Source organism: Hylaeus volcanicus, chromosome 4, assembly GCF_026283585.1.
Source record: "Hylaeus volcanicus isolate JK05 chromosome 4, UHH_iyHylVolc1.0_haploid, whole genome shotgun sequence".
Taxonomy (NCBI): domain Eukaryota; kingdom Metazoa; phylum Arthropoda; class Insecta; order Hymenoptera; family Colletidae; genus Hylaeus; species Hylaeus volcanicus.
In genome coordinates this window covers 20529419-20543198 of record NC_071979.1, presented here as the reverse complement: position 1 = coordinate 20543198, position 13780 = coordinate 20529419, and positions in this window count along the sequence as shown.

Below are 13780 nucleotides of genomic sequence, written 5' to 3'. Positions count from 1 at the left end.
CAAACCTTTGACACGACCACCCCTCGTCAGCGGGAAATAAAATGCGCCCATGCGTGTTGTTCGATGCCTGCGATAGAAAGAAGTTTAAGACCCGTTTGATTCTATGAGTAATTAATACCGGAGATGGTGATTAATCGTCGAATCTTCCTCCGCTTGAATGTATTTGTCGATACAAACAAGTATCAGATATTCGTAGCATTCGAGTAACCTGAACATTTCATTTTTACTCGTAGCATTCGAGTAACCCGAACATTTCACTTTTACTCGTAGCATTTCAGTATTCAAGTATTAGAAATTTATTCGTTGCATTTGGAATCCATTCGTAGCATTCGAATACCAACAAAGCATTCAAACATCAACCGTATCCTACTGAAATAAAAAATGGACCAATACTATTCATATACTCGAATAATTAAGGTTTATTCGTAGCTCTCGAATACTTGCAAATTATTCGAACGTTGAATAGATCCCCGTGTCTCTCCTAAAAATGACTTGAACATCATATCGAAGGTTGAAAAATCAACTAATACTATTCGTATACTCAAATTATCAAGGTTTATTCGTAGCTCATGAATACTTGCAAATTACTCAAACGTTAAATAGTTCTCCGCGTCTCTCGTAACAATTACTTGATCATTATGTCGAAGGTTGGATTCAATGGTCGCTGATTTCGTTGCTCGATTCTCCCGTGAAGTCGTCGTCGCTGATACAGAGGACGAATGGTAATTGCGATTGCCGCGAGTCGAGCAATTAGCCCGCGATTGGCGCATCGGGACGCGACTGTGAAAGGGAATAATACGGAACGGGAACGTGTATGATTAATATTGTACGAGCTATCGAAGTTTCCGTTACACTCTGGTACACAGGCAAATTAAAATATGTATCTCTTAACACGCTCCCGTTATCCGGGATAGCAACTGTTCTCGAGATCACTGGTAAATTCCACCGAAATGAGTGGAAGTATGAATTTTCCAATTCGAAAACGAATTCGAATTTTTGTTATTAATGTTCATTCTACTATCATTCGTGAAATAAAATTTGTCCAGAGTAAAAGAAGAGTAAATTGTTTCTTCTTTTAATTGTCCTCGAGTGTTCTTCTCAGCTATAGGAAAGGCCATTCAAGAAGATGACCACTCTGTGTATGTTGGTCATTATTTATGCACCTCTGCATTCTCTCCTCGACGTACAACTTTACGATTACAGTAAATACACAAAGGCTCGCAAAGTGACTCGATACGTGACCTAAAATATAAATTAATCAACCATAAAATACATAAAGTATTTCATGAAGTCCTAAAGATTCTCTTTAGTATTATTCGCTGTTTCAAAACCAGGACGTTCCGATAATGGGGACGTTAATATTTCCAAACCGATGGTTAATTGCTATCATTATCTTATCGACGTATTCACGCCTCGGAGTGTAGCGATTGTGAGTCGTGGCGATTAATTGACAATTTCCCGAGCAGTGGCTGCTGATCGAGGAGCAGACTTGACGGCTAAGTACTTAGATGGGGGCACCTGTCTATTAGCCCTCGCTATCCTCGGTATCGGAGTTGTTGATCCTTTTCTGGACCCCGGGCGAGTGCTTCGTTAATTAATCTGGCAGCAACGAGACTCGTCGGCTCAAAGGCACCCTTTTTCGCCCCGGTTCATCCATCCATTTACTTGCTGCGTGCGATCTCTGTCCGCCGCGTTTCAGGATGAACGCGGGAGACAACGACGGACCAGATAATTATAGTTATACAGGCTATTCCTCTGCTAACAGCCCACCCCTTAATTTCTTCCCCATTTTAACACTTCTTCGACTGCGCGTTACTCGATGATTTAAGGGAATATCTTGTGCCAGGCGCGAAAAAGCTAAGGGCTTTGTATAATTTTATAAATGTTACTTAACGAATCGAGATTAAGCAATTCGAGCCCAAGTGGAAGGGACACGTGGTCCCTCAGCTTGGTCACGTTTGTTCGCAAAATTATAGCGAGTGGTGAAAATCGCGGAACGACGGGAGGGGAAGAAAGCTCGGCGACAAGCGAGGCTCGAAATAATTGAAATCCAGGTCATATCTAAGCGCAGAATCGCGAGTACACCAGAAACATATTGCACGATCTGAGAATAAAAATCCGCGCGATTCGCCGCGCGATCCTCCGCGGTTTAATTACCGCCGCCGCGAGTGCTTTCATCGTGGAATAAAAATGAAAAGAGACGCCACGGCGGACACGAATATATACGAGTACGCGTTTCCAACGCGTAAAAACAGAATGATGGGAGAGTCTGGTACGATCCAGGAACGAAAAGAGAAAAAATAAACAAATATATCCGCGTTCTTCGTGATGTAATTAGCGTCGGTTGATCACCGGCGTCGCGAACGCTGCCTCGTTAAAATTGTTGCTTGTACGTTCTTCCATGTACAGGAATTGATCTTCGATATCTTTTAGCGATACGCGTAAGGGTATTTGGACAGATATTTGGACAGAGGACTATACTCTAATAAAAGAGGCCCGATATGTTTTAGATTCAGATTTTAGATCTTCAGAACTTCAGACTTCCAGGTTTTCAAACTTCCAGGCATTCAGAATTCCAGACTTTCAGACTTCCAGCCTTTCGGACTTGCATAGTTTCAGACTTTCGGACTCGTAAATACCTAGATTTGCAATTCGTGACGAAACTACCCGTTCGCGTTCACCTGGATTTAATTAACGTCGCGATGCGGATGGGTGATCAGCATCCCGAGTATCGGTGCAGCGATATTCAACGGAATCGAGCGAAGCCGCAAAAATGCCGATTGAAATTTCGTCCAAAGGGTTAATTAGCGCCGCTTTCCCCGCATTAGACCCACCCCGGACGGGCGTATTGTGAATTGTAATACGATCACGACGCATTGTGCGCGCTCGACATATGCGACCTACCCGTCTGACGCATCGCGGCGCGCTGCGGAGCGTGTACGCGAAGCGAAAACCGGTGAACGAGGAGCGATGTACTTTTGGGAGGAAGGAATAGAAGAGCGTGCCGCTTGTTATTTCGAACAATGCCTCCACTTCACGGCAAAGCGCGGGGGAAATTGCGGAGCCGAGAGAGAGGAAATCGCGGAATTGCGAAAAAATTTTTTTAAAAACGCAATTCCCGGACTGTCGGCAAGGCGTAGGACAAAGAGTATTGCTGTCGAGACGAAAGGGGCGGGGGAGGGGATAATACGCAATGCCACGGAACAAATAAAAATACATATCTCATCGTGTGGATAGTCATTCCTTTGTTCTCGATTATTTCGTAAAAATTTTAATTTTTTCGAGAATTCTTCGGCATTTGTTTGTTTCGACTAGACAGTGCTGCATTCATAACGATTTCTCTGATGTAAAAATTTCGACAGAATTTACGAACTGAATGGTTTTGTTTGTATGAACGATAATCGTTCATTTAATTATTTCATTTAATAATTTCGTTTGACTCTTAGAAAATGATTAAAGCTACATTTCCACACATGTACATGCGTTATTAGATTCATTTGGTTACGTTGAGAAGAAAAAACAAAAAAACATATTTTTTTTTATCTGCTTTATGTCGCATGGACTACAGTGTCATCAACGTCAAATATTGACTGTTTTGGTAGAGATTGGTTTTGTATTACATGTTTGTGCATACATCAATGACTTTGAGGAAGTTTGTTGTATTTCTGCTGCCATTTCGATTACGATTTTCTGAAGAAACGCGTTGTTTTACCGACTGTAACTTCCACAATTCGAACGAAGATAAACAGTAGCACTTTTCAAATCCCGTGGGATGGTTTATACAGTATTCGATACAAAAGTTCACGTTCGCGTCTTCTCCTACGTTACTTCCAAAGAACTGTCAGACGATATACCGTGTTTCTCAAAATTTGTCTCGATTTGCAAACGCATTAACAGCGCCGTCTCTGGAATCGAGCGATTTGCATATATCCGGGGCACGGATGGTCGGGTCGAAAGTCGAATCCCGCAAGAAGATTGACGCGCCCGCGAGGCTGGAGATAAAAGGAAGAAAGGAAAAAAGGCGGCGAAGGGGGGCTTATACCGCGCTGCCAGATCAAATTGCTTTTTACAGCGGACGGTCGCGAGATATCGAACGTGTGCTCGCGCACAAGAAAATTCTGCTGTGTACACGTCGTTCGATGTACATGGGTGCGTACAGTGCCTGGCATAAGTATTGGCACTGAGCAATTTTCGGAGCAAACCTAATCTTACGCGTGCAAACATTTCTTACAAACATTCGAATTTCATCACAATTTAATTTTATCGCCTGTACTCCGAGTTGGAATGATGTCTTGTCGTAGCAAACAAATTTATTGAAATATATGAAGGTTCGGATGGTTGAACAATCTACTAGGAATGTTGAAAAAATGTATTTTGATATTGATATTAGAATCTCTAAAAGGAAATGCGTGAAGGGGCGAATGGAGTTCTTTAGTTGAAAAGGTATTTTCTTTATCATAGATTATTAATTATTAATATAGTCTATTGTCTCTCATTCATTTCTACGTGGAATACAATTTTCCCAAAAGTAAAAGGAGAGTGAAGTATTTCTTGGCTGGGTTCGATTAGAACAAGTCGTGCAAGAAGATGGCCACTTCGAATATCTGTGACGTCGACATTGCAACCCCCAAAACCGACTTATAGAGACACCTACAAGATTTATCATATGTACATATTATCGAAGCCCTGTCCCTGAGAACAAGTAATTTTCTCGCTACTCACAACCACTATTAAACATTGTAATTCACCTACCCACTCGAATATGTGACGATAAAGTCCCATGGAAAAAATCGAGCGCTACCAAATGAAATTTCCCCATGTCTACTAGTCTCATTCGAAGAATCGCTCTGTGGCAATACTTATGCTGGGCACTGTATGCACACGCTCGAACGTGGAACGTCGGAGGCGCATGATGCGTGTGGGGCGCGGCGCACAGGCATAAAAGAGCAAGCGAAAAAGGGAGCCTCTTTTTAATCTAGCGACGATTCGCAACCCCCGGCTCCTTTTATAGTTACGCGCTTAGTGCTTATACCCATTGACTCTCTCCTCTCCTGCTCCCGCTCTCTCTGTGCGCCCCGGGTTCTCTTTGTCGTCGTGTCGGAGCCGGTCGCTTCTGTGACCGAGGGACCCCGGACCAGTCCTCCGCCCTCTCTCGGACCTTTCTCAGTGTTCTGATCCGTCGGGACGAACGACGATCGTACTACTTCGCCCGTTGGACTACACCGCCTCCACTTGCTTCGCGTTTTTCAACGAGAGTTCTCTTCTTTTTCTTTTTTTTTTTTCGTGACAGAGAGGGGTCGCGACATTTTCGCGAACCGTTGTGCTCGGTGCACGCACGATTTGCCGGATCTTCGAGGGTTAAACGAGACATTGAAGTGCTTCTTCGTTGCTGAGATTGTTGCTCGTTTATTTGTACACGATAATATTTAAAAGAAGGAACACCGGAGAATGTGAGATTCGTGAGATGGTTGGTAGAGAGGAGTTCAAGTTTGCCACTTCCCGAATTTTATGCAAGATTTCTTATTAAGATCTGACTCTCAGATTGTCTGATTTTTGGATATTCAAACAGTCCAGACACCTAGATGTCCAAGATATCAGATTTTTAGACTTCAAATACTGACTTAATACTTTCAGGCCTCACATTTATCTTCCAATGGTCTCTCAAATCATCGAATTAATTAATATACGACTTAACTTTTCCTAGGATACTACCAGATAGGTGTCCATCTATGTTTAAACTTTTTTCAATTACTTTAACAAGGAAGTGACCAGTAACATTACGAACAAGTCTTCCCAGTTAACATCCTCATAAAATGAGATACCACAAATTTCCCGTTCTAGAAAATACTCGACTTATCAGCTCACCTTTCGGACGCCTCCGACCATACACCTTTCCCCTTTTCCAAATTCCATTACGATAAACCTTCCTATTTTCTCGCCCCTTCGGAGCCCTCAACCCCACACTCGTCAGCTAAGATTTACCTTACAATCACCCTCTAACACAACATGGCTCGACGATCAACCCCTCGAGTCCAACTTCCTATCGCACCTCTCCCCAGAAATATCTTCTACGACTAACTAAAGCTTCTCATCGCGAGGATCGCGGTCAGGGTGTGGCCGCGAGCACTTCCCCCTCCCCGTGGATCGTCGCGATAGATTTTCCAAAAAATTATTCCATTACAGTAATTGTCCAGCTCCTGTGGACGCAGGTAATAACAGGTCACGAAAGGATCGCGTTCGCGATAATGGCGGCTATAAATTGGCCCGTGTTCGCGGAGAGGCGTCATCTGGGCTCCGCAGCCCCGGTTTTTTCTCTTTTCCACCTTTCCGTTGTCCAGCTGTCGCGAGAAGTCGTCGCGCTTTATCAGCTTGGTAATTAACTCGATTAGGACGATGAAGCTTCAAACAAATGAGCTGCACGGAACGGCAATTAACTCGGCGAGCAGTGAGTTCTGGGTAAAGATGGAAATTATCGTAGAACCGTGGATATTCGAGCACTTGGATAATCAGACATTCAGACTTGTACGCTTTCAGACATTCAGATTATCAAACCTTCAGATCTTCAGATTCCAGGCTTTTTAGATTTTGAGAACTCTAGATTACCAGGCGATCAGACTTTCGGAATTTCAGATTACTAGACTTTCAGACATTGAGACATTCAGATATTCCGGGATTTCAGATTTTGAGAACTCTAGATTACCAGGCGATCAGACTTTCGGAATTTCAGATAACTAGGCTTTCAGGCTTTCAGATATTCAGATTTTCAAACGTTCAGATCTTCAGATTCCAGGCTTTCAGATTTTGAGAAATCTAGATTACCAGGCGATCAGACTTTCAAGAATTTCGAATCACCAGGTTGTCAGACATTCAGAATTTCAGATTTACAGACTTTAAATTTAAGCAGCACTTCGTTCTCAGACATCAAAACATCCAGACCTCAAACATAAGATAATCTTCAGACTGCATACATGACACGTCAGAATAATAGTTAATCCATTCTCGATTATTCTACAGCAATTTCCATTATCTCAGGATTCTTCAGTATCTACATTTTTAGACTTTATCGAAACAAAGTGACCTCGGACACTACATGCATCAGTTTGAATTCATCACGTGGATATCAATCAATGTTACGAGAATTCTCCAGCGTCCACGTGCTTCGAGACAACAAAGTATCGAAAAGCGAGGGATGTACGCGCGAATACCAAGTACCGCACGATTCATTCCTTCGTCCTCGTTTATTGCGTTCTGCGTTGGCCTGTTGTATCTGCCCTGCGTTTCCGTCGCGCAGCTGTCGCGAAGTCGTCGCGCTTTATCAGCCTGGTAATTAACTCGATTAGACGGACGATGAAGCTTTAAAACAAATGAGCTGGCCGCCGCGGTACAGCAATTAAGGCAACGGTATCGATTCTGTTTCATCGCGAATCACACGAATTACGCGCCACTTGCGTGAACCCCGTCGCTGCCACGAGTGTGTGTTTAAGGGTCACGCGATTTCCGCGGCGAGATCGAGGATCTCGTTTAATTTACTAACGACCACAAGGACCCCCTTTTGTGTCCACGTCGCGCGCCGAACCATTAGGAATTACTGATTTTTTTTCAATTCGAGCTGGAAACGTTCCCTTCAGATGACTATCTTCGTTTGTTCAAACATGTGCAGTCGAGTAATTAGAAATTGTGATACATGCGAATTACTGGCGTAACTACCTTATCCTTAAGAAAACATAGAGTGACGTAATTACCATTACTCATCGAAAAGGAGGCTATTTTGGGTCATTTTTAACATGAAAGTTATGCAACGTAGAAAGTTAAGCTTTAGATGTACCTTGAAATTTGTGAAATTCAGACGCGATTCTCCAATATTTTGCGATACAAATTTGACAAGTGATACGTTAGAGTAATCATTTTCGTGTAATGAAATTTGAACTTGTTTCGTTACACGGTTCTCCGGTTAAAAAATCCTGTTTCTCGAAGAGTGGAAGTACACGTTTTAAAACTAATTAAACGTTTCGAGATCTTCTGGTACTGGATTAGATTCGATTCACGCGATTAACACGATTAGGGATCCCGTTTAATCTACCGACGAGTGAAAGGATCCCCTTTGTGTGCTTAGCGTGAGTCGAGCCATTAGGAAGTACTGATTTTTTAGCTCGGGAGCCGAGGTCGTCGTGCGTCGTCTTTTCGGGGCACGCTGGGGGGTCCTGGACCCCCGCGGATTTGGAAATTCGTGTATTCTTCGGGAGGAATTGGGTTCGACTGTGTTTTGATGGCACGGTTGAATCGATCATGAGATTTGTTGGGAGACAACGACATCGCCAGTATGGCTTGTCGAAGGGGAGAGTAAATAAGGGTGGCCCTGATGTCGAGCACTGAATGGCTATCTATGGTCTACGGCTGCTGGCGTTTTGGAATTTATATGAGGTCACTTAGCCCCCCTGTTAAAACTCCCATATTGTGTTTTATTCGCGCGTTTTTGCATAGTACCCTTTTAATATCATCGTCATATGTCGCGATACGCGTCATAAGCAAAACCACGTACTCTGTTAGCCAGAAATTATACGCTATACAATATACAATTTATACCACCCGAGGGAAATATAAATTTTTATTGTTAAAATTGAAAATTTAACTCTCGACTCGCACTACTTCCAAAATGCCAGGAAGCTTTAATAGATAAATAATATCGAAGCTCTTGTATTTTCGGTACTATCATAAGCTCGTACACACGTAAACTTTCGTGAACGAAGAAATAAATACGTATTGTACAGAGAGCAAGGAATAAATACTACTTTCTTTTCAAATAGACATTCAGTGTTCTTGGAGCCAAGTTGTATCTAGTCAACAGTTTACTCGACCGTTGCTATACATTTCTCGTTAGTGGAAGTTGGGGCAAGTACTAAAATTGTTATTTAAGTGCCTTCGGGGCTTACACGCCTGTTCCTAAAGAGCTCCGCAATTAATTGGAGTTTGCGTTACCGTGAACACCGATCCTCGCTGACCTAGTTCTAATTTTCTTAAGAGATACTTCAAACGTACTGCAAAGAAGCTTCATGTATATTCCACGGTCTAACTGCTCGCGATCGAGTATAAAACATTTTAAGATAACGGGAGGGGGGAATCTAAATTTAATAAAAAGGAGCAGTACTTTGATAATAAATTAGAAATTACCATCGTAATTCTGTGATTACGCATCCCAATGCATTTTCCTATTTTTTCAGAAGAATGAAAATAACACGTAGAATTCGATAAATTATCCGTCAACTTTAATCTCTCCTGTTCCAAAGAATCGAGAGGTCCCTCCCCCATGGTATAACTCGTGTATTTAAAAGAAAAGAGCGAAAGAATAATTCTACCACTAATTTTAAAGGGAACTCACCATCACCAAGGTTCATTACTAAAATAAGTTGTTCAGCGCTACTCCATTAAATCGCAAGTCGAGCATGCCAACTGGAGCAAAGGGGTGGGGTACTTAAGAGATCATCCGTGACTCCCAAACGCTTACCCCTGAAAAGAGCCCGCACCTCGATAATTTACAACTGCCGCCCCGAAACAACCTCCCCATCTCCCTTTTTTTTCCATTTATCCATCTCGCTTCGAACCCCTGCTCTTTTAGAAAAATTCGAAAGAAGATTAACCAGAGGCAGGGGTAATGAGACCAATCGCCGTAGGGTGCGCCGAAGAATAGATTCTAGCGAAGATTTTCGTGAATTCACCGGTGTAACACGATCGTCACTTACGGGACCTCGAAGGACACGGGCTTCGAGACCGTTGTCATCCCCTTCCCGTGTTAAATTACCCCCGTGACAGGGCATGCAGGAAAGGGGAGGGGGAGGGTGTCGACGGGGGAGGAGTTGCAATTCGACTCTAGATTGCAGCCGACAATGACACGAGTGAACTTTCGATTCCCAGCAAACAGGATCCTAACACGGTTTTTCGAATCCGAGAAATCCTCTGTCCGGGGGAGCATTGTATCGGAGGCTAATTGACGGCTGTCCAGGGCGGTGGGGGATTTGTAAAGGTGCGAGGATCGACGTAACACGCCCGATCGATTCGATTGGAGCGCGGAGGACGTGTAGGTGTGCGTTGCTACGTACAGGGCCGGCGATTTGTTCGACGAGCATCACGAATGTGTAACAAACACATTCTTAATAGTCGAGAGTGGCTCGTTGTTGCCAACGAATGCTTGTTCTTGATAAACGTAAGATCGAAATGAGAAAAATCACTTTTAATTTGGGTAACAGTAAAACAGTAAACGAAAATATTATTTTACTCAATATACATAAGGAAAGTATGTAAGCTACAGTTTTGAAGAGAACCTCACCGCGAAAAGAAACGAGATTTTATGCTTACTTCACTTTCGAACAAATACTGTCGCTGATAATCTCAGAAATTCTTATCTCGTTGTTAACGTAGATAATTTTTTTGCCATTTAACGATGCGATGTTCCCAGCATCCCAGCCTTTTTATCCGCGGCAGATGGAATGGAAAGAAGTAGTTCCCTTTTTTTTTTATTATATCTTTTTTTTTCGTAGAAACGATATCGACGAACGGCTGAATTTTCCGATCGGCTTGTTAGCGATAGGAAAACGTTGTTCCGCAACGAAGGTAACGGCGGAAGAAAAAGAAACCATATTGAAAACGATCGATCGGGCGGCTCCTACGCGGATAACATCCCCTTTCATCGCAATCACCGAGTTAATGAGTCGCTTTAAATATCCAATGCCATCGTTTATTAACGCCGATATAAATCGCGTTTAATCAGCCGTGCCGCGTTTAATCCACTCGTCGTGCACGACCACGCGGAGCTAATATCTTCGACATCGTTGCACTCCGTTGTGATTCGGTACGATTGTTCCACTTTGCTCGCCAGACGGTCTACGAAGTTATTAAAAACACCCTGGAGGAGGAGTCTGAATAAACGTCGACGTGAAACGAATTTATACGATATTTAAACTTTTGTTCGTGCTTTGGGGACGTAGGAATAGGTGTCGAAACTTGTTTATAGGCGTATATATCGTTAAATTTGTGTTAAATAATCATTAGAACTTTACAGGCAGTTTTCATATAAATGTTTTCGTCATTTATATTTATGGGTACTCTCAACTGTAACAATTTCTGTACGATGTTAGGGGAGTGTGGGACATTTGAAAAAATTCCTATAGCTAGACTAAACATCACTGAATACATGTAATTGATATGTCGAGAAGTCTCCCTAAGAAAAATTCTCCAATACCACGAAGTCTTCAGTGCATCAAACTACCCCCCTTACTTCCAAGTAACCAAGGAACAATTTGTTTCTCCAAATATACAATGAAATTCCTGCAATAAAGCGTGAATATTTAGTATTCCAACACAATCCTAATTCGTCCTAGCCTCGATAACCCCTCCATCTCATCGATTCAGCTTAGCCACTCCAAAGGAGCACTTGCCAAGGAGCACCTACGCTCAAACGAGACCGCAGCAGACAAGCCAGCGGATTCGTATCCGTAGACAGTAGCCTCGATATGATCGAGTCCCTAAAGGCGGCGAAAGGGCACCGCGCGCGTTTCGCTCGCTGCTCACCAACGTGCATAGTTCCCTTGGACGAATGGCGAGGGGTGTGTGTGTGTGTGTGTGTGTGTTACGGGAGAGGGTTCGAGGGGTAGAAAGGAAGACAGTAAACGGTGCAAAGAGGGCGGAGAAGAAAGGACAGCGGAGGCGGAATAAAACTAAAACGGGGGGAGGGGGAGGGCCCGACGCGGAGGATGGAATCGCTCCACGGATGAAAGGCTCGTGGAGAGATCAGAGGCGAAAAAGAGGCGAAAGGTGCGATGGCGCGCGACGGGGTGTGAGAACGATGATTGAAGTGCACGTACTTACGTGCGCGTACTTACTCGGATGCGTCGTGTGTATGCGGGATGCTGAAAACGCGGCGGTGCAGGCTCGCATTGTCGTCCGTGCTCCCTCGTGGTCGCGCGCCGCCAATGGCGCCTCCTCGCTAACTCCTTGAATTGCGACGTAGACTCGACTCCTCGAAACTTGCGCGCGACACGCGCCGCGAACCTCGATAGTTGCGCGCCGGGCCCGTTTGTCGCACCTTCTCCTCGGTACTCGCGCGCAGGCCTCGTTCTCTGCATCGAGTGAAGGGATTGGTCGCTAACCGGATACGTTCGCCAAGTGGTTGACACCGATCGCGACGGAACGATATAGGAAACTATTTCCTCGAGTTTGATAGTTTCTGGCACTTTTCGAATAATTACGTGGAGCTGGAGAGATCGCCTCTGGATACGTAATTCAGATCCAGTGATCGCATTTCGCGTAAAGGGCTTCATTGTTTGTCGGGAAGCTAGTAATTACTGTTTTTACTATTGACACTAAACCCACCACTCGAATGACCGTTTTCAAACTTTTGTAAATAGTTCTTATGTGCAATATATGAATTATGTACAATTGTTTCACGCGTTATTTAGTTTAGTTTCACGGAAAATATTTTTGCATTTAATTGGAAAAAGTGTCTCCAAGACTAATCATTTGGTCCATAACAGTGGAAATACAGACGAATAATGCTTTGATTTTGTGTGTATCTGATTATAGCAAAAAATCCATTTAACATTCGCCCCACGAAAGATTAAACAATAGATAGTCGATCTAAAGTTAGTAAGTTGAACGAACTTTTTAGCAAACCTAATAGTTACAAATGAACGTCGATAGGTTTAGCGTTAACATTCTATTCCTTATATCAATTCCAAAACTATTTTCCCACTTTTATTGTTGACGTGAATTCACGTCACTTCAAATTCTATTCCTGGTTATGAAGAAATTCGGAAAATCTTTCTATTTTATACACCAGATATTTCCAACATTGATATTTCGAAACATATTTCGGGATTTTTATCTTCGCCCTAACGACGCAAATTTGCGACGTCCAACTTCAGAATTTTATTATTTTCGTCAGTACTCGGTATTAGAAACGTAAAAATATCTATCGATCGCGAATGCGTTAATACGTAGAGGCTCGTCTCAATAAAACACTGTTATAATTACCATCGCTCAAGGACAATCTGTACAGCTCCGTGTAGTACATATTTTCAAAATGGAGTCCACTAAATCTACCGTTTCGATTTCCTCCCTTTTAGCGAGCGCGCGATATTCTCGGTTTCCATTTTAGACACTCGGCGCGGATACACTTTGGAATACTCCCCGAATATATGTTCTGGTCCCGTGGCGACACGCGAACCGTTTTAACGCGAATATGTAGGACATAATGCGCGGAGTGTCGAGCACCGCACAGCAAGCCGCGACAATCGATGATCACTTTCCACTCCGCGACGACTCGATTACATCGGCGTTCTACCGGGAAATCATCGGTTAACTTTGTAGAGAAGCGACAAGACTCCCGGTTGTTCGTCGTGCCGAGGCTCCTCGTCAACTGAAGTGGGGGTATTCGAGGATTTAATCCGCAACCAAAGTCACGTTCGTCCCAGACTTTTCCAGGAATTGTTGATAAATTTAATGAAGGGAAATTCCGTTGGAATTTTGGGTGTCTCGTGATTTCCGTCGTTCGTTGACCCGAGACCGTGTCGCCATTAATATTTGCAAGTTTCTTCGACCGTGATTCAGGTAGTCGAAGGATTACCTAAATTAGGCCACTGTGTTGAATTCAATGAAATGTTTTGAACGTAGTTAACACTGTGCATAGGAATATAAACGTGATTGGATGTAAGTCCTTGAATATAATAGTATACCACAGTAATCAAATTAACGTTAAAATGCCTTACTTAAATTTTTCTCTGAGGTTGTG